The 16744-nt window shown below is 43.4% G+C and overlaps 1 protein-coding gene across 5 annotated transcripts in view; it reads left to right on the top strand.

Moving 5' to 3' along the window:
* elfn1 (extracellular leucine rich repeat and fibronectin type III domain containing 1) overlaps positions 1–16744 on the top strand; it is a 364525-nt gene that overhangs the window by 159174 nt on the left and 188607 nt on the right. The window contains exon 1 of one of the 5 annotated variants that reach the window (XM_062964145.1): positions 6677–7478. The exons of 3 other annotated variants lie outside the window; for them this stretch is intronic. The gene's annotated coding sequence lies outside the window, so the exon portion shown is untranslated. Of the gene's footprint in view, positions 1–6676; positions 7479–10915; positions 11011–16744 lie in introns of those variants that run through there. One more of the 5 variants, XM_008118391.3, reaches the window with a different exon arrangement.

Below are 16744 nucleotides of genomic sequence, written 5' to 3'. Positions count from 1 at the left end.
TTACCATTCAGGACCAGAGCTCCGCAGAGTAATGAGAGCTCAGCTCTGCGCAGGGAGATTGATGCCATGCAATCCCAATGTGGGAGCTGGGCTCAGATTGACAACCCTCACCTTTGCCTCTTTTTGTGTGCAAGAAACAGCCGAGGGACCTAACGCAGAAGAAAAATCCACTTTGGTCAAAGCAAGCAAATGGTGGATTTGTTATTCCTCTTCCTGCATTTGTTATTTTTCCTCCGGCATCCTTTCACATTTGCCATGTTGTGGGCACAGTGACTCCATTCTGGACTTTACTATGAATTGTAAAGGAATTAGCCAAGGTAAAGAATCCTATTCTCTTAATATCTTCCGGATCTTGGATAATGCCTTTGAAGTTCGGACTAAAACCTGATTGCCGATCCTCTTAACACCTCCGTCCTTTGTAGAGCATGGCCTTATTAGGTCTGAATGACAACACCCAGAATCCCCCAAAGAGAAGGGACATTTCCTGATACTTCCAGGTTAAATCCCACACGTTCTGCTTTTCTTCTTCTTCAGGCGTTGCTGCCATTCCGGTGCCTGATTTACAAGCCTTTGGTGCCCGGCGAAGGCATAACTTTTTAATTTGTGTAACTTCTCAGCCCACCTTTGTAATGGAAATTGTAATTGAAAATTTTATGGCTGGCTTTTACTAGGGCAGTTGGATATTCTTTTTTTTTAATGCTGTGTGTTTCTATTTCAAATAACTTTTGCTTATATAGCGTCCTGTCCTGGGATCTTAAAGGACAGAGAGCGGAAGAGAAATGGCACCATGCCCTCCGGATGTATTGGTAGTATTAGTACTCAGGGTAATAATACATTTGAGGCGAGCTGTATTAGCTGGGGAGCACAATCTAAAACCCACTAAAGGGTGACATCCATAAAACTTGCATAAAAAACACCCTGCAACCATTCAAAGCTTCATGAGGTTCTGCATCAAAAGAAGACGTCTCCTGTGTGATTTGCAACTTCTTTCATGAAGAAGACAGTGAAGCTTTGAGAGTTTGCAGGATGTATTTTGTGCAGTTTGGTTGGCAAAACATAAATAGATAAAGGTAGATTTTGGAGTTTGTGACAATGATAGAAGTAGTAAAGTACTAGTAACTTAAGCATTGTAGCAAACCTGGTCCGCTCCAGTTCTGGAAGTCATTGGAGACATTGTCCTAGTCAGATCAGAATCTCTTAGAGAACGTAAATGCAGAGCAGACTTGAGTTGTAGTTTTCTGAAGTCTGTGGCTTTCTCTTGCAAAGAGTGCTGGCTCCTCAATAGACTACAACTCCCAGGATTCCATAGCAGTTAAGGTGGTGTCAACATTCATTAATTTTACGGTATAAATCAGTGGTTCCCAACCCTTTTTTTTGACCAGAGATCACTTTTCAACATTAGTACCAAAAGGGTTACGAATCAGTTTTTGGTCAACTTTAGATCGGTTTGGTTATTTGGGCTGGGCCGGGCTGTGGCACAGCTGGCTAGTAACCAGCTGCAATAAATCACTACTTACCGAGAGGTCATGAGTTCGAAGCCTGGGTCGGGTTAAGCCCCCGACCATTAAATAGCCCGGCTTGCTGTTGACCTATGCAGCCCCGAAAGACAGTTGCATCTGTCAAGTAGGGAAATTTAGGTACACTTTATGTGGGAGGCATAAATTTAACCAATTTAACTAATTTACAACACCATAAAACTGCCAGCAAAACACGAGGAAAGGAATGAGGAAGTACAGCCACTAGTGGACAGTGAAGCAACAGCTCCCCCTGTGGCCGGAATCGTGAAGCTGGAAAAATGTTAAATGCCTCTGTGTCTGTCTATACTGTATGTTGTTTGTCTGTTGGCCTTGAATGTTTGCCATATATGTGTTCATTGTAATCCGCCCTGAGTCCCCTTCGGGGTGAGAAAGAAGGGCGGAATATAAATACTGTAAATAAATAAATAAATAAATAATAAATTTGGGGTGCTGATTCAGAAAATTGCATTGGATAGACCCATCGAGGCATAACAGGATAATGGGAGTGTCAGTCCAAAAAACTTGCATCTGATTTCCAGGAGATCTGTCTTTGAATTTCATTCCTGAGAGATGCCTTGCCTGAACAAGGCTCTCTCTCCCTCTTTATTTTATTTTGAATTGTGATTATTTTCTTGCCTCGGAGATATAACACAGCCAGATAAAACTCTGGATTTGGCTGTTTTCAAGGAGCCGTGGAGAGAAGGGGGAAAAAGGAAAACATTGCAGTACCAGAGATCGGAGCTGTGATAAGACGTGGTCCTTCCCTGTCTGGTGGGAGAAATCCTGTTTTATCTTTCGGAGGGACAAGATCTAAGGCCTCCCCTGAAGGGAAGATTAGCACAGAAAGGTCAGGTTGGGAAGGAGGAGGCTGCTGTTTGTACAAATTATTTATTTTGAACACAGGGGTAGAAGGGGATCGCGCGGCTGGAACAACCGAGACGGTAATCCTAGCCCTGCAAAAGGGAGAGCGAACCAAAAAAGGCCTTTCTGTGGCGAGCATCCCTTATCTGGAATGGAAAAAGGCTCCAAAAATTGTCCATATATGTGGCTGGGAGAACGATCCCTTTGCTTTTGGATGCTTTGACGAAACAGGCTTTGCTTCGTGCACAAAATGATTCACAAACACCTCCAAGCTACATATTTCAGGTGCCTCTGTAGCATAAACAAACATCGGCTCTAGACTCAGGCCCCGTCTCCAAGGTGTCTCATGATGTGCTCATAAGTATTCAACACAATTCAGAAAAGAAATGGCACAAAATACAATATATTTCTAGTTCCAAGTACAGTAGAGTCTCACTTATCCAAGCTAAACGGGCCGGCAGAAGCTTGGATAAGCGAATAACTTGGATAGTAAGGAGGCATTAAGGAAAAGCCTATTAAACATCAAATTAGGTTATGATTTTACAAATTAAGCACCAAAACGTCATGTTATACAACAAATTTGACAGAAAAAGTAGTTCAATACGCAGTAATGTTATGTTGTAATTACTGTATTTACGTATTTAGCACCAAAATATCATGATGTATTGAAAACATTGACTACAAAAATGGCTTGGATTATCCAGAGGCTTGGATAAGCGAGGCTTGGATTAGTGAGACTCTACTGTATTTCAAATAAAGGATGCTCAACCTGTCCTGGAAAAGATGCTTTCTTCCCACTCCTGCTTTTGCATTTTGCTCTTCGTCTCACTAGCGGTGAGCTGCTGAACTTGCGGACCAAAAGGTCCCAGGTTCAAATCTCGGGAACGGAATGAGCGGAATGACTGAGAGAAGAATTCTTTGTGAGTAGGAGGCCAGTGTGAATGTTGTAGTTAATCACTTTGATTAGCATTGAAACTCCTGCCAACCTAGCAGTTCAAAAACATGCAAATGTGAGTAGATCAATAGGTACCGCTCCGGCGGGAAGGTAACGGCACTCCATTCAGTCATGCCGGCCACATGACCTTGGAGGTGTCTACGGACAATACTCAAAGTTTACATGGCCTGATTTAAGGATGAAGCATGAGGATCTTGGACGAATGGAATTAATTATATATACGTTTTTAAGGTTTTTATAATGTGTTTTAATTAATGTTATTAATGGATCTGTTTATATTGTTTTGTTTTTATGGCATTAAACATTGCATTTTGGGCATTAAATTTTGCCAATTTTTGTAAGCCACCCTGAGCCCCCTCGGGTGAGAAGGGCGGGGTATAAATGTTGTAAATAAATAAATAAAATAAATACTCACACTGGCATGTTTTCAAACTGTTAGGTTGGCAGAAGCTGGAGCTAACAGCGGGTGCTCATTCTGCTCCGGGGATTTGAACCTAGGACCTTTCGCTCTGCAAGTTCAGGAGCTCAGTGCTTTAACACACTTCGCCACCGGGGCTCCTTGTCAATTCTAAAGTATGGACTAAAACCCAGAATGGATTTAGCATTCATTGGCACTCCTCCATCCAAAATTGGACACCTCACTAAAAAAAATAATTCACTGCCATATAAACCTGTTCTGGAGCCCCGGTTGCTTAGTGTGTTAAAGCACTGAGCTGCTGAACTTGCAGACCAAAAGGTCCCAGGTTCAAACCCCGGGAACGGTGTGAGCGGCCACTGTTAACTCCAGCTTCTGCCAACCTAGCAGTTCGAAAACATGCCATTGTGAGTAGATCAATAGGTACCGCTCCGGCGGGAAGGTAACGGCACTCCATGCAGTCATGCCTTTGGCCACATGTCCTTGGAGGTGTCTACGGACAATGCCGGCTCTTTGGCTTAGAAATTGAAATGAGCACCAACCCCTCAGAGTCGGACACAATTAGACTTAGCGTCAGGGGAAAACCTTTATCTTTACCTTCTTCTCACAGTCACTAAGACAGGTCTGGGCAAACTTGAGCCCGACAGATGTGTTGGACTTCAACTCCCAGAAGTCCCAGGCAGTTTACTGGCTGTTAGGAATTGTGGGAGTTGAAATCTAAAACACGCGGAGGGCTGAAGTTTGCCCATGCCTGCACTAAGAGGTCTTGCTCAACAGGGCACCGGTTGGTGACTCCTAAGTCAGCACGATGATACAATCTACTTCCAGATTTAATCCAAGCTTTAGAAGTCCTCTCCCAGGTGCTGGGTTTTTTCTCCAGCACCTTGGAATCAATTCTAAGTAAAAGGTAAAGGTTTCCCCTGATGTTAAGTCCAGTCATGAATAACTCTGGGGGTTGGTGCTCATCTCCATTTCTAAGCCGAAGAGCCGGCATTGTCCGTAGACACCTCCAAGGTCATGTGGCCATTGGCATGACTGCATGGAGTGCCGTTACTTTCCCACTGGAGCGGTACCTATTGATCTACTCACATTGGCATGTTTTCGAACTGCTAGGTTGGCAGAAGCTGGAGCAACAGCGGGCACTAACTCCGCTCCCAGGATTTGAACCTGGGACCTTTCGCTCTGCAAGTTCAGCAGCTCAGCGCTTTAACGCACTGTGCGTCAAACATTTTAGGGGAAAGGAATTGGGGGTGGCCAGCATGACTGCATGGAGCGCCGTTACCTTCCCGCCGGAGCAGTACCTATTGATCTACTCACATTGACATGTTTTCGAACTGCTAGGTTGGCAGGAGCTGGAGTTAACAGCAGCCGCTCACTGCACTCCCAGGGTTTGAACCTGGGATCTTTCTCTCTGCAAGTTCAGCAGCTCAGCGCTTTAACACACTGTGCCACCAGTGAGAAGAAGAGCAACCATAAAATGCAAAAGCAGGAGTGGGAAGAAAACATATTTTCCAGGACAGGTTGAGCATCCTTTATTTGAAATACTTGGAACTAGAAATATATCGTACTAGCTGTGCCCAGCCACACATTGCTGTGGCTAGGACTTAATTTTTATTTTCTTTTTGTTGTATGAACGTAGAGGCGTGGATGAGAGGTTGTGCTGTCAATTTTCAAAGTTGTGGGGCATTCAGTTTAGTTGTTTTGTCCGGTGCCGTGATTCCATTACCCTTTTATATATATAGATTTTGTGCCATTTTTTTCTGAATTGCGGAATACTTATGTGCACATCATGACACACCTTGGAGATGGGGCCTGAGTCTAGAGCCGATGTTTGTTTATGCTACAGAGGCACCTGAAATCTGTAGCTTGGAGGTGTTTGTGAATCATTTTGTGCATGAAGCAAAGCCTGTTTCGTCAAAACATCCAAAAGCAAAGGGACCTTTCGCTCTGCAAGTTCAGCAGCTCAGTGCTTTAACACACTTCTCCACCGGGGCTCCTTGTCAATTCTAAAGTTTGGACTAAAACCCAGAATGGATTTAATCATAGAATCATAGAATAGTAGAGTTGGAAGAGACCTCATGGGCCATCCAGTCCAACCCCCTGCCAAGAAGCAGGAAATTGCATTCAAAGCACCGCCGACAGATGGCCATCCAGCCTCTGCTTAAAAGCCTCCAAAGAAGGAGCCTCCACCACAGTCCGGGCAGAGAGTTCCACTGTTGAACAGCCCTTCTCACAGTGAGGAAGTTCTTCCTGATGTTCAGGTGGAATCTCCTTTCCTGTAGTTTGAAGCCATTGTTCCGTGTCCTAGTCTGCAGGGCAGCAGAAAACAAGCTTGATCCCTCCTCCCTATGACTTCCCTTCACGTATTTGTACATGGCTATCATGTTTCCTCTCAGCCTCCTCTTCTGCAGGCTAAACATGCCCAGCTCTTTAAGCCGCTCCTCATAGGGCTTGTTCTCCAGACCCTTAATCATTTTAGTTGCCCTCCTCTGGACACATTCCAGCTTGTCAACATCTCCCTTCAACTGTGGTGCCCAGAATTGGACACAGTATTCCAGGTGTGGTCTGACCAAGGCAGAATAGAATAAGGGGGAGCATGACTTCCCTGGATCTAGACACTATTCCCCTATTGATGCAGGCCAGATTCCCATTGGCTTTCTTAGCAGCCGCATCACATTGTTGGCTCATGTTTAACTTGTTGTCCACGAGGACTCCAAGGTCTTTTTCGCACACACTGCTGTCAAGCCAGGCGTCCCCCATTCTGTATCTTTGATTTCCATTTTTCCTGCCGAAGTGAAGTATCCTGCATTTGTCCCTGTTGAACTTCATTTTGTTAGTTTCGGCCCATCTCTCTAGTCTGTCAAGATCATTTTGAATTCTGCTCCTGTCTTCTGGAGTGTTAGCTATCCCTCCCAGTTTTGTGTCGTCTGCAAACTTGATGATCGTGCCTTCTAACCCTTCGTCTAAGTCGTTAATAAAGATGTTGAACAGAACCGGGCCCAGGACGGAACCCTTTGGCATTTAGCATTCATTGACACTCCTCCATTCAAAATTGGACATCTCACTAAAAAAAAAAAATTCAGTGCCATATAATCCAGTTCAATATGGATTTTATACAGCTGTGTGGAAGGGACCCCAGTGCATGCTTTGGATCAGGGGAAGGAAAGGTGTGCTTAAGAACAGCAGGGCGAGTGGAAAGGATGCTGGAAGTGACTTGGTTTTTATTTCTGGGTGTGTGTGTGTGTGTGTTTGTGTGGCCATCCGGGCTGCGCTCCCCTTTGCTTGTGAGAGATCACACTTCAGCAGAACATCCAGTTGGGGACAGATGCCAAGGAGGAGGGGAGCGGCTGAGTCATCAGAAGCACAGAAGCAGCAGCAGCTGGGAGCTGTTTGGGCAGATGAGCTCACTTAGCCCCTGAAGATCAGGCAGGGAGAACAAGAAGAAGGTGAGAGAGAAGCAAAGAGAGATAGAGACCGAGAGGAAGAAAAGGAGGAGTAGGGAGGGAAGCCACATCCAGGCTCACCATGGGCCAGAAAGGGTGTCCGCTTGTACACTTTCCGGGAAATGCCTCCTCCGAGCGGCTCAAAGTCATGGCTTGCAGAACTCATGGAGACTTGCTTCTGGGAAGGATGGGATCTCTTCAGCCTAGACCTCTTGGAGGCAGGGAATCCCCATCGCAATAGATGAGAGTGGAATCCTTGCAAACTCCGGCTGGATTTCTATGGAAAGGTAGGGAAGTTCTCCACGTCTTTTAGTCTGAAGAAAAATCCCACCGAGTTGGGGCGAGACCATGCATTGCCTTTTGGATTGGGGCTTTCTCAACACTCCACTTTGCAGTGTATTATTATTGTGTTGCGGTATATTATTATACTCTCCTGGGCTTCAGGAAGAACATTAAGACATGGCATTTAATGAATAAGCAATATATTGACATGGTCTGAACTTAGGTTTATGTGCAATGGTTCCTTGGAAAAGTGGTTTTAAGTAACTATATGTTTTAGCTGACTAATGTATTTTATGTGTTGTATTTTATGAATAGTTGTTAATGGTTTTAAATGTGTTGCTGTTTTGGTGATCTGTTTGGCATTGAATTTTGCCAGTTGTTGTAAGCCGCCCTGAGTCCCCTCGGGTGAGAAGGGCGGGGTAGAAATGTTGTAAATAAATAAATAAATATTATTATTATTATTATTATTATTAATCTTAATCTCCTCCTGGCTCTGAGTTGGAGGAGATCTGGTGTATTCTGGAGTTCTTTCCAAGGAATGTTTGCAAGGATGACTTTCGTAGGAGAATGCAAGAAGATGTGTTGTCGAAGGCTTTCATGGGCGGCATCACAGGGTTGTTGTATGTTTTCCGGGCTGTATGGCCATGTTCCAGAAGCATTCTCTCCTGATGTTTTGCCCACATCTATGGCAGGCATCCTCAGAGGTTGTGAGGTATGTTGTCGAAGGCTTTCATGGCCGGGATCACAGGGTTGTTGTATGTTTTCCGGGCTGTATGGCCATGTTCCAGAAGCATTCTCTCCTGACGTTTCGCCAACATCTATGGCAGGCATCCTCAGAGGTTGTGAGGAGTGTTGTCGAAGGCTTTCGTGGCCGGGATCACAGGGTTGTTGTATGTTTTCCGGGCTGTATGGCCATGTTCCAGAAGCATTCTCTCCTGACGTTTCACCCACATCTATGGCAGGCATCCTCAGAGATTGTGAGGAGCGTTGTCGAAGGCTTTCATGGCCGGGATCATAGGGTTGTTGTATGTTTTCCGGGCTGTCTGGCCATGTTCCAGAAGCATTCTCTCCTGACGTTTCGCCCACATCTATGGCAGGCATCCTCAGAGATTGTGAGGAGCGTTGTCGAAGGCTTTCATTGCCGGGATCATAGGGTTGTTGTATGTTTTCCGGGCTGTATGGCCATGATCCAGAAGCATTCTCTCCTGACGTTTCGCCCACATCTATGGCAGGCATCCTCAGAGGTTGTGAGGTGTGTTGTCGAAGGCTTTCATGGCCGGGATCACAGGGTTGTTGTATGTTTTCCGGGCTGTATGGCCATGATCCAGAAGCATTCTCTCCTGGGCGAAACGTCAGGAGAGAATGCTTCTAGAACATGGCCATACAGCCCGAAAAACATACAACAACCCAATGCAAGAAGACTTTATCCTGTGGCTAAGAATCTAGGGTAACTGAAGAAGTGAAAACTCCAGCAACTAAGTAGGAATATTGTCTAGGTCAGGCATGGGCAAACTTTGGCCCTCCGGGTGTTTTGGACTTCAACTCCCACAATTCCTAACAGCCGGTAGGCTGTTAGGAATTGTGGGAGTTGAAGTCCAAAACACCCGGAGGGCCAAAGTTTGCCCATGCCTGGTCTAGGTTGGGCATATTTCCTTTGATCTGACTTTGCATGAAAAAAATCAATACAGTCTTGGAGGCATCAGAGGAAAAAATGTATAGGGAAAAATACAAGAAAAGCCAGACTGTGTTGCAAAGGATGTGCCAAACAGCCAGCCTGCCAAGAAACCCAAAAGTAGGTCTTTTGTAAAGCCAGTGGGTTTTTATTGACCCATTGCAAGACCAAGCCCTTCTAAAACTGCTTTGCATTAGAATATATTGTTGAGAGCCATATATATTGAATATATGATTGTGAAAATCTGTGCTTTCTTGTCCGACTCGTGAGGACTGTTGCTAAGTTTGGATGTAGAAGGATGTCTGCTGATGCACTTAGTGCTCTGAGCTTGAGAGCAAAAAACTCTGGGCATCTCCTTGGTTTCGTTTTGCTGGGTTGTTTTGATATTGTTGTCTCCCTGAATCCTGGGATTTGTGGCTTGGCTAAGCCACTGCTTAGAATCAGAGTCAGAAGATATTTATCAAAAGAAAACATTGTATATTTATCAAACGAAAACATTGAACTTTTACGAAATGTGCTTTAAATATACTCAAAGGTGCAAATGGCATTTATTGGGGAAATGCCTAGAACAGAAGGGAATATACCTTGCTATGCATGGTCATGTAAGTGTGATTTATTGTTATAATTGTATTATTTTACTTTGTTTAATAATGTGTGTTGTGTTGTTATGTAATGTTTGTGTTGCTTTTATGGCTGTAAACCACCCTGAGTCCCATCCGGGAGATAGGGCGGTATATAAATAAGGTATTATTATTATTATTATTGACACAACGACGTTGTATGACACAGCAAACAAGATAGATATGCTGGGTTTCGTTTCACAAAATCACAAGTCGAACACTTCCCAAGTGTCTAGGACTGTGTGATGTATTTTCGGATGATGCGTGCAGATCCCAGCAGGGTGGCCTTTTGCAGTTGGCAGATCGTGATTTTGTCAATGTCTATTATTATTATTATTATTATTATTATTATTATTATTATTATTATTATGCAGAAGATCTGGAAGGAATGTATATATATGTATGTTCCAGGGGATTTATTTTATTTTATTTTTCCTACATTTCCTTTCTTCTGTAAATTACTTTTATATCCGAGGAATATATACAGTAGAGTCTCACTTATCCAAGCCTCGCTTATCCAAGCCTCTGGATAATCCAAGCCATTTTTGTAGTCAATGTTTTCAATACATCGTAATATTTTGGTGCTAATTTCGTAAATACAGTAATTATTACATAGCGTATTGAACTACTTTTTCTGCCAAATTTGTTGTTAAACATGATATTTTGGTGCTTAATTTGTAAAATCATAATCTAATGTGATGTTTAATAGGCATTTCCTTAATCCCTCCTTATTATCCAAGATATTTGCTTATCCAAGCTTCTGCCGGCCCGTTTAGCTTGGATAAGTGAGACTCTACTGTACATATATAATTATGTATACGTATATATTTTCTACATCTATATGATGTTTATTCATCCATGTTTATCTATCTGTTTTTATGTGCATTTAAAACCATAAATAATAATCTTTAAAAAAAGAATCAGAGTCAGAAGAGACCACATGGGTCATCTAGTCCAACCCCGTGCATAGCATTGATAGTAAGATTTTGGTATCGTGAGTCTTGGCGATTTGGGGTGTATCTACACTGAAGAATTAATGCAGTTTGATCCTGGATGGGACATTTCCTGTCTCTTCTGAACTTTTTCTAGAAGGTGCCAAATTCCAACTGTTGCTCGTTACTCTAATTGATTGCCTTCACCTGTATTTTTTGGGGCTTTGTTTGGCTTTCTATACACATTTCTGGTCACCTTTGAGCTTGAAGTTGGTGCTTCTTCTCTAATAGAACAGCAAGAATCAAGACAAAGGTACAAAACATTGGCTTTTCTTGTTGTGTTACTTTTCTGTGTCTAAGTAGGTCCAACATGGTGGTATATATTTCATTTTTGGCCCATTTGTTTCGAGGCTTGGATGTGGACAGCTTTGTTTTTGTCATCTCGGCATTGTTCTGCATGCACGGTCCGTTTTGCTATTGTGAGGATACAGTTATAATGTATTTAAAAAGCCACAAACAGAGTTTAAAAACTTGGCATTATCCCAAATTTCCTTTGACCAGAATCTGGCTACTTGGAATTGTAGTAAGAAGGTCCTCCGTTGTGCATTGTAGTAAATGGTTTGTGGTTTGCTCTTCTCCGCACTCGCATGTCGTAGACTCCGCTCCCAGAATCCAGAAAAAGACATCGTAAAACCAAATTATTTTCTTGTGTATTTTAAAAAGGAACTTTCTGCCACTCCAGATATGGGTTTGTTTGGACCCAGGCTTTCGACACTGTAGTTTGATTCCACTTTAATTGCCATGAAATCCTGGGATGTGAGGTTTGCTCTCTTTGCAAAACAACAACTCCCAGGATACTGTTGTATTGAGCCACACAGGTAAAAATAAATTCGTTCTCAACACCATAGGTATCATCTTCTCAATGTATTTTCAGAAAGTTACATTTATTAAAAATACCGTATTTGAGCATTGCCCTTGGGGACATATTTCTGTGTATGTGCGTGTAATATATTTGCAACTATAACCATGTAGTTTTTTATATATTTACTAGCTTTGCCTGGCCACGCGTTGCTGTGGCTTATGGGAATCCTTTGTTGGCCAGGTGGAATAGCAGTGAATAGCCTTGCAGTCTCAAAGCCTGGCCATTTTCTGGAGTAGCTGGAGCTTTTTGTTGTATGAACTCAGAGGCATGGATGAGGGGTTGTGCTGCCAAGTTTAGGGTTTCTGGGGTGTGCAGTTTTGTTGTTTTGTCCTAGGCCGAAATTTTATTACCCTTTTATATATCTACTAGCTGTGCCCGGCCACACGTTGCTGTGGCAAAGTAGTGGTGGTATTGGTTAAAAATTGTTGTGTAATTTTTATTTGACGTTATTTGTATTTTTAAATTAATTTTATTGTAAGTTATCTTTTTATTTATTATATTTTATTATTTTCTTGTATAATTTTTTAGTTATTTTTTCTTGTTATAGTATTTTATTGTATTCATTTTTTAGTGTTTTTTATTATTTTTTATTGGGTTGCTAGGAGACCAAGTTGGAGGAGCTTAGCCTTCTAACTGGCAGCAATTGGATAAAAGCAATTATTCCTCTCTCTCTAATTAGGACTTTATTTTTCTTTTCTTTTTGTTGTATCCACCTAGAGACGTGGATGATGGGTTGTGTTGTCAAATTTCGAGGTTGGGGGGCCTGTAGTTTTGTTGTTTTGTGGGTTGCCATGATGCCATCACTCTTTTATATATATAAAAGGGTAATGGAATCACGGCACCGGACAAAACAACTAAACGAAACGCCCCACAACCTCAAAAATTGACAGCACAACCTCTCATCCACGCCTCTATGTCCATACAACAAAAAGAAAAGAAAAATTAAGTCCTAGCCACAGCAACGCGTGGCCGGACACAGCTAGTATACTTATATATGTATTGATTCCTGATTGTCCGAGATTTGAGTTGGTAAAGAACAACTTTCCCCCCAGAGCTTATTAATTCAATTGCACACTTTTTTAATAACAATGTTCCGAATTGAGTTCCCCCTTAATTAAAACGCCTCACTTTTTTTGAAATCCAAAGGCCCCTTTAATTTATTTGTTCTCTTATGGCTCGACCGGGTCGGCTTCTCGTTCTCTCTCTTTCTCGGTAGCTTTGTCGGCTGTTTCGGTTTTGAATTTCCTCGCTGCTTCGTCAGACTCATAATGCACAGCTGTGATGTTTCTTTGTTTTTTTTATATATTAAAAAAACCGGGATGCTGCTCCTTTGATATTATCTCCGTTATGTATTATGAATGTTTTTAATGCTCGCAGGCTGTGCGGCATGAAGCAAATCCGATAATAATTAGAGAGGAAAAGAGAGAGAGACTGATCCATTTTGCAGTCAAAGCGAGACCGGGTTCCAATTCTGGACACAGTACAGTGAATATTCAGGTACAGATACAGGGCTTAGGGTGCGTTTACACTGTAGATTTAATGCACTTTTTAATGGCTATGGAATCCTTGGAGAAACCCCAGCACTTGGGCAATAGAAGGCTCTGCAAAATGACAACTTCCATAATTCCTTAGCATTGAAGTGGTATCAAACTGCATTCATTGTACACTACAGAGCAGGCACGGGCAAACTTCGGCCCTCCAGATGTTTTGGACTTCAACTCCCACAATTCCTAACAGCCGAGCCATTGGTATCTCCTGAGCATCTCCTTTTAATATGTGCATAGATTATTCCTCCAAGGTCATGTGGCCACTGGCATGACTGCATGGAGCACCATTACATTCCCGCCGGAGCAGTACCTATTGATCTACTCACATTTGCATATTTTCGAACTGCTAGGCTGCATGTTTTCAAACCCTAGTGGCACAGTGGATTAAACCGCTGAGCTGCCGACCTTCCTGACTGAAAGGTTAGTGGTTCGAATCCGGGGAGCGGGACGAGCTCCCTCTGTTAGCCCCAGCTTCGGCCAACTTAGCAGTTCGAAAACATGCAAATGTGAGTAGATCAATAGGGAAGGTAACGGCGCTCCATGCAGTCATGCCAGTGGCCACGTGACCTTGGAGGTGTCTACGGACAACGCCGGCTCTTTGGTTTAGAAAGGAAGATGAGCTCCAGCCTCCAGAGTCGGACATGACTAGACCTTTAGCTTTACCTATAACTAATTGTTTCCCTTTTCTCTTTCTATTGGGGAACTTTTCCACATCTCTCTTATCTTTTGGAAGAGTTGTTGGACATGAGTAGACTTAATGTCAGGGGGAAACCTTTACCTTACCTAGGTTGGCAGAAGCTGGGGCTAATAGCGGGAGCTCCATTCCACATATATACCTTTCTGCAATGCTTCAATATCTCAACCGGGTTGCAATTGATTCAGGCTCTTCGGCTTAGAAAGGAAGATGAGCACCAACCCCCAGAGTCGGACATGACTAGACTTAACGTCAGGGAAAACCTTTACCTTACCTAGGTTGGCAGAAGCTGGGGCTAACAGCGGGAGCTCCATTCCACATATATACCTTTCTGCAATGCTTCAATATCTCAACCGGGTTGCAATTGATTCCCTATATAAGCAAAAGGGAAAGATAGAAATATCTGAGGAACATGGGAAGGAATGGAAGCTGTTGTGGTGTAGTGTGTTAAAGCACTGAAGCTGCTGAACTTGCAGACTGAAAGGTCCCAGGTTCGAATCCCGGGAGCGGAGTGAGCGCCTGCTGTTAGCTCCAGCTTCTGCCAACCTAGCAGTTCGAAAACATGGCAATGTGAGTAGATCAATATGAAGGTAACAGCGTTCCATGCAGTCATGCCAGTGGCCACATGACCTTGGAGGTGTCTACGGACAACGCCGGCTCTTCGGCTTAGAAATGGAGATGAGCACCAACCCCAAGAGTCGGTCACGACTTGACTTAATGCAGGGGAAACTTTTACCTTTACTTATGGGAAGGAAAAGGACTACCAGGGAGGGCTCTGACTTTGCATGAGTTGTGAGAGCTGTTCAGCAGTGGAACTCTCCACCGTACTGTGGTGGAGGCTCCTCCTTTGGAGGCTTTTAAGCAGAGGCTGGATGGCCATCTGTCGGGGGTGCTTTGAATGAGATTTTCCTGCTTCTTGCAGGGGGTTGGACTGGATGGCCCGTGAGGTCTCTTCCAACTCTACGATTCTATGAGTTTACTAGCTGTGCCCGGCCACGCGTTGCTGTGGCGAAGTATGGTGGTATGGCAAATAAAGTATTGAGGAATTGGTGGTAGTTAAGGTAAAGGGTAAAGGTGTGGAGTCCAGATAATCCAGTTAAAGCAGATAATATAAGATTATACAGGTTATATAGCTGTGTGGAAGGGCCTTGAGTCTACACTGCCATATAATCCAGTTAAAATCTGATAATCTGTATTTTATAGGCAGTGTGGAAGAGGCCTAAGTGAGGCCTAACTCTGCCTGTCCCCTGGGCTGAGTGGGTTGCTAGGAGACCAAGTGGGCAGAGCTTAGCCTTCTAACTGGCAGCAATTGGATAAAAACAATTATTCCTCTCCCTCTAATTTAGGACTTTATTTTTCTTTTCTTTTTGTTGTATCAACCTAGAGGCGTGGATGATGGGTTGTGTTGTCAATTTTCGAGCTTGTGGGGTGTTTAGTTTTGTTGTTTTGGCAGTCGCCAGGATTCCATCACTCTTTTATATATATAGACTAGCTGTGCCCGGCCACGCGTTGCTGTGGCGAAGTATGGTGGTATGGGAAATAAAGTATTGAGGAATTGGTGGTAGTTAAGGTAAAGGGTAAAGGTTTTCCCCTGACATTAAGTCCAGTTGTGTCCGACTGCACACTGAAGTGGATTATATGGCAGTGTGGAGTCAAGATAATTCAGTTCAAAGCAGATAATATAAGATTCTAAATGGGTTATATAGCTGTGTGGAAGGGCCTTGAGTCTCCACTGCCATATAATCCAGTTCAAATCTGATAATCTGTATTTTATAGGCAGTGTGGAAGAGGCCTAAGTGAGGCCTAACTCTGCCTGTCCCCTGGGTGAGTGGGTTGCTAGGAGACCAAGTGGGCGGAGCTTAGCCTTCTAACTGGCAGCAATTGGATAAAAACAATTATTCCTCTCCCTGTAGTTAGGACTTTATTTTTATTTTATTTTTGTTGTATCAACCTAGAGGCGTGGATGATGGGTTGTGTTGTCAATTTTCGAGGTTGTGGGGTGTTTAGTTTTGTTGTTTTGGCGGTTGCCAGGATTCCATCACTCTTTTATATATATAGATAGATTAGTGGATCAATGAAAGACACCTTGGTGAGGCTCTGGATGGGCATTTATCTCGGCTCTTCTGATAGAAAGAAGTTGAGCAGATGGAGAGCTTCGTGGCCAACGGTTCTTGCTTAGGAGAGACTCCACCGAGCTCAACAGGAGTTGTTTGGGAAATTCGCACCTGGATGCTGGAAAATCTCATTCTCCGGAGACCTGCTTCCTGCCCTCCTTTCCGGCTGTTAACGTTGTTGTTGTTACGAAACATGCCGTCCAGAAATCATATTGTGTGGCGAACCTTTTCTGCGCAAAAGAGCTCCAGGCTTCCTTCTGCTTCGGAAAGATCAGCTGCAAAGGGCACGGTTTGCGGTGGACGGATTTAAGGGCCGAGGAGCGAGATTCTCCTCCTCTTTCAATTGCCCACGTTGAATCGCACACCCGACACCGAAGGAACACACGTCCGCACACCCGGATTTTTGGAAATGCTTGTTTTCCTCCGCTGTCGTTACGAGGGATGTATATAATTACATTAACGTGCGGTTCTTTCCCCATCTCGAAGACACCTTCTTTCCCCACGCAAAAAAAGCTTGTTCCTTTGGCATGCATAATTAAAACTTTACTCATTATATGTATAGTAAACGTTGTACCCTGTGGTATGGTTTTTCCCCGAGATTGCCTCTCGAGGGACTTTGCAATTAAAATCCACAGCAAAAAAAGTGGATTGTCAAAAGTGAATAAATCTCTGTTTAAATGAAGTGTTTTGCAAAAAATATATATTTCAACATTTGGGCCGGAATCCCACATTGCTTGATCGCAAATTGAGTTGATCGATGGAATCTAGGC

This window comes from Anolis carolinensis, unplaced genomic scaffold (genome assembly GCF_035594765.1).
Source record: "Anolis carolinensis isolate JA03-04 unplaced genomic scaffold, rAnoCar3.1.pri scaffold_13, whole genome shotgun sequence".
Taxonomy (NCBI): Eukaryota; Metazoa; Chordata; class Lepidosauria; order Squamata; family Dactyloidae; genus Anolis; species Anolis carolinensis.
Note: the sequence above shows the minus strand (reverse complement) of the source record. Positions and strands in the feature narration are given on the sequence as shown.